The sequence below is a fragment of the Perognathus longimembris genome, chromosome 5 (genome assembly GCF_023159225.1).
Source record: "Perognathus longimembris pacificus isolate PPM17 chromosome 5, ASM2315922v1, whole genome shotgun sequence".
NCBI lineage: Eukaryota > Metazoa > Chordata > Mammalia > Rodentia > Heteromyidae > Perognathus > Perognathus longimembris.
Window position 1 is genome coordinate 11331019 of NC_063165.1, and position 5311 is coordinate 11336329.

Genomic DNA, 5311 nt, shown 5'->3' on the forward strand with positions numbered 1-5311 from the left:
CTCACATGGTTCTTTGCTTCTCTTGCCCTTGCCATTTCCTTCATCCATCTTTTTCTAATTATCCTCAACCAGGATGACTCAAAGTAAAATATTTTGTGGCTGAGGGACAACGAATTCATGAATAAATATGCATGGACTGCAATATCACATAAAGGAAATGTCACACTTGGAAAGTATTAGAAAGGTAGAACATACCTGACATTCAGCTGGAAAGATGGAAAGAAGGCATGCTACTGCATCAGTGCTTCTTTTACAATTGTTTATACTTTATTTTTTTAACAGCTTACTAATGCCTGTATGCTTTGCCTACCTCCCTATTCCAAATTAATTTCACAATGCTCTCTCAGGCTTCTGGATTTTGAATACTTCTTAAGGGTGAAGTTCATCTTTCCTTCTACCTAGAGAATGATGGTTGATGAATATAATTGCTCACTGGTATTTTTTAGGCAAAAAGCATATCATTACAAAAGAGTCTATGACTTCATAGTATGGAAATTCTATGTCTTCTCTGCTATACATCATTTCTTTGGTGGAAAAGAATTTGCTTAACTCTAATCCTCAGAATGATCTTTTTCTGAATGTTGTCATTTTAGAGAATTGGACTCTTTGTTATAAGGTTGGATTTGGTTATTTGTGAGCCTCCACATCAACTTTTCCCCTAACTAGTCTTCTAGTGTGTGTGTGTGTGTGTGTGTGTGTGTGTGTGTGTGTGTGTGTGTGTGTCATTGGTTACTATTTGTGTTGGAGAAAACCCCAGGTAGGGCGTGTGCATGTTTGTGTAGGCTAAGCATGTGTGGGTGGGAGAAGAAAAACAAAACCTCAGCACAAAGAATACCTGGAGAAAAAGGTGGGACAAGAGAGACAGTGTTTGGCATAAATCAAAAATGACCTCAGATGGAAGTTTTGTGGCTGTTAGGAAAACATAAAAACAATCCATTTCTCAGCCAAGAGTTCACTGTGAATGGTGATATGTTATTTGTCACATCTTAAATGTTCATCTCCTGATTGCTTTAGAACACAATTCACATTTGTGACACTCATTTATTTCTATGGAATCCTAGGCTTCATAAGGAGAAATATATTTATTAGGTTCTTTGCTAGTTTGTATCAACAATTTCGTAGGGATTAATGCCAATAAGCTTCCAAATATCTTCAGCCAGTTCCACAATATTTCAGGTTAATGCTAAAGCTATTACAAAATAATTACATGTGATGTTGCTATTGATTTATGTCATGGATATTTATGTAGGTATTTATTTCTATATTTATTTACTCTGTGCATGTGTATGTGTGTGTGTGTGCGTGTGTGTGCATGTGCATGCGTGTGCATGTGAACATGTTGCTCTGGGGCTTGAACTCAGGGCCCCAATGCTATCCCAAAGCTTCTTTCTTCAAGGCTAGCACTCCACCACTTGAGCCAGAGCTTCACTTCTGGCTTTCTTTTTGATGGTTCATTGGAGATAAGAGTTTCACAGACTTTCCTGCCTGGGCTGGCTTTGAAAGGTGACTCTCAGAGCTTAGCCTTCTGCTGTATTTAACAACATAGAGGTAGCTACACATTGCTATAAGTGGCCTTGTGGACCAGTGAGCATGGGAGAGCCTAGGAGACCATGTAGCTATGTGCTGCTAGGCTGTTTCTGGTACTTGCTGCTAGGTGATTCAGGCAAATTCCTTAACAGTCACTATCTCCATTTTGTTAATCAGAAAATCATGTGATCAGATCGGTTTCAGGGGCCATTAATGAGAAGAGAAATAGTGTTCTTCAGTTATTATAAATCAGTGGGGTATATTTATTCTGAACATTATTACCATTCTAAATAAATACGTATGTCCAATTTATTATTATATTTAATTCACCATAGAACATAGGAATAAAATTACATGGGTGAAAGATCAGTCTATAAAGAGAAAGTCATGTTTAATGTCTTAAACAATCATAATAATGCTATGTGAATTTTGACGTAAAAGCAGACTTCTCCCACACAAAATTTGGGGCCATTTTAGTTTTCCCATACTTCATCAGCCATCCGGAGGCATTCAAGCTACCTTCCCTGTTTTCTGTGTCAAGGTTTCCAGTTTCTTGCATCTGCCTTAGTCATACCCTAGGGATATTCTTAATCAGTGTCTTGGAAAGATGGGACCTGCCTAAAAATCTTACTTCTCTTGATAGCTAAGATACTGTCAGTTGACTAACAACAGAATTCATCTCTTTGTCCAAAGATGATGTTGAAAACAGTAAATACAAAGTTGTTTGCACAGAAACTGCAGCACAGTGATTGTCAGTAATTACTTACAGTAAAGCTACTGCCTTATTGCAACCTCTGTCACTGATTGATTGGCTTTTCTCCTTACATTGCTGTGGAAATAGTGGATTCAAGTATTATCACCTAATCTTTTAGTCTTTGTTCACTTAATTCTTTTGAAGAGAATCAAACCCTCCCATATATTTAACTGTCTTGTTTCCATGTTATTCTGATTTAACTCTCCCACCCCAAGAATTTTGGAAGATTTAGTTGTGTTCCCATATGCTTCCAAGAGCTTTACTCAAATGGCATATTCTATTGTCATCGCAGAGTACATGTACCCTGACCTACTTTTCCTTCTAGATTGTTCCATTTTCTTACTGCTCCAACATCCCTCACTAACCTAACTATGCTTAACTCATTCCTCTCTTTTCTCTCCTAAGATATACCTAGACACTCCACTTCCTGGATTTGTCCTATCATTTTCTCTGTGAACATATTTCATGTCCAGATATTCCTAGCTTTATAACTAAATAGAACTTTCAATGCTAATGTTAGCCTCAGCTCAATGTCTGTGTAGATATTTCTGTCAGAGTGATTTTGAATGTCTTTTTTTTCTTGTTTATTTCAGAGCCTTTTAAGCCCTCTTAATGTCACTCACATTACATTTAAATCTATACAGTTTCATTAATGTCTATAATTATGTATCTACCTCAAATGTCTTCCAGCAGCTAGTCTCTATGTACATTTAGTTTCTATCAGTTTAGTAATTGCTGTATCATCCCCAAGGGAGGTGGATAACTGAGAATTTGGGAATGCTGGCTAATGTTTTCATTTCCTACTTGGAAATTCTCCCACGTATTGTCTGGACTTTTCTATTCTTTTGATGTCCTTCAGCTAAATCTTCTTTGCTTCCTCCCACGATATACAGGGCAGATAAGGTCCTTAACTTAGGTGAAGTAGAAAGTTTAGATTTGCTGAAAGGCAGAAAGTCTTGAGGAGAAATTGGATGGTATTATTATGGTAAGAAGAAATCAGGCATATACTGTGTGCAATACTGAATTCTGCATCTTGAATGTTTGCAGGATTTCCCCCTTGGCAGTCTCCTTGGAAACATACATACACGATCATCCCCCAAGAATACAGTGCACTGCCAAATTTATCTTTCTAAATCCAAAACAATACCATTTATTAATCCTTTCCAGTTTAACATTATCATTCACAGTGACTTCTCACCTATTTAGTTAATATTCTCTTTGATTATTAATCCAGGTCTTCCTTTATTGGCCTTCAAAATACCTAAAATAAATCTAAAATATTTCTAACTATGGGAATATTGTTCTCCAACATTGTCTGCTACAGGCTTTATAAACAAGAGTTTTTAAGAAGTTTATTCTATGTACTTGGACCATCAGTACTCTCTTTGTTCCTTAGTTGTACACATTTCCTAGGTAATCAAACTTTTTACTCAGAAACAATAACACCTACTCATAAAAGTGTCTTGGTTATTTATAATCCTTCCCCAGTTCCTCCTGAATACTATTACCACACTAATCATACCAGACCTTTGTGACATCATATCATACCTTTGTGATTCTCTAAGGTTTTTTTTCATTCTGCCTAGCTACAAAATTGTTTGTTTTTTTTGCCAGCTACTGGATCATGTACAACCAAGTTTATGTATTCATTATCCCTCTGTCCCAGAGAAAATGGAGAATTTTTTGTCTAAATTATAAGAACTAAAGTATATTTTTCACGAAAATTAATTCTAAGTTTTAATTGCACACATACTTATGGGTGCATATGAGTTTTTAATCCTGGAGTCAACTGCAATTTTACATTTATTTACAGTTTCTGTCACTGGAAAAAATAGGATAAATCAACTTACCTGTTGTTTCCCCCTCCCCCATTTATTTGTTTATTCATTCATTGATTTTTGTTCACCAGAACTTGAACTCTGGGCCATGAAGTTTCCCTAGTTTGTGCTCTACCATTTGAACCACACTTTCATTCTGATATGTTTTTTTTCTGTTAATTTGATTTTTCTCCCTAGACTTGTTCAGTAGCTAATATTACAGGCATGAGCAACTGGCACACAGCAACGTTCTAAAATAAAGAAATCAGAAAATATTGACTATGGAGAAGGTGCCATGCTAGATGTTAAGAAAACAACAGCAATCCTGAAACATTTTCTTCTGTTGAAGAGAGTAAGAGACACAGAGATTATGAATGGGTCATTTGATGCCAAAATACTTATTTAAAAAGTGAATTCAACTAACACTCATAAAAAAGAGAACAAAAACAGGTAAGGAAGAGAGAGTGATAAGGCTCAATATCTGTGAGTGGAGTCTTGACATAAAATATCTCCCTTGAAACTACTACGTATTAGCTCTGAGCAATCCAAGAAATATTTAGTCTCCAATGCAAAATAGCAATTTTGTGTTTTGTTTTTGTTTATACAGATTTGTCTGCTCTACTTGTCTTCATCCTCATGCTCATTATGGAGACCTAATTCTAATGATCCTCATTTCAATTCCATTTGTTTTTCTGGAACATACAATAAGCTTTCATTTTCATATTCCATTCGTAAGCTCCTTTGTCAGCTTCTGAAATCTAAAGCATCCCTAATTATAAGCTTACTCTGTGGCTTCATCAGCAAGCATTGGCATTTAAAAAAAAATCTGTCTGAATAAATATCAAACCTAGAATTTAATCTCTAAATTACAGGCTGCCTACAAGTCTCTGCACATTTGTTTGTTCCTCTCTCTAACTAACACCTTTCATTAGGGCATTTTCTTCCCTCTGAACTTTAAGAAGAAAGAATAGATGTGTCAGCCCAGTGAAAAGAACTGGGTTTCTAAAGCTTGTGTATTTTCAAGACTCCGACAACCCATGTATTCCAGGTACTGACATGGGAATCCTAGAATGAGGAAAGAAGTACTAATGAAACACTTGGAGAGAATGAATTTTGGAGCCCATTTCCCTAAATTTGGATCCTGAATTTGACTCCAACTATGTGATTTTGTATGCATCAATTAACATGTATTGTATAAAGTATGCCGACCTGG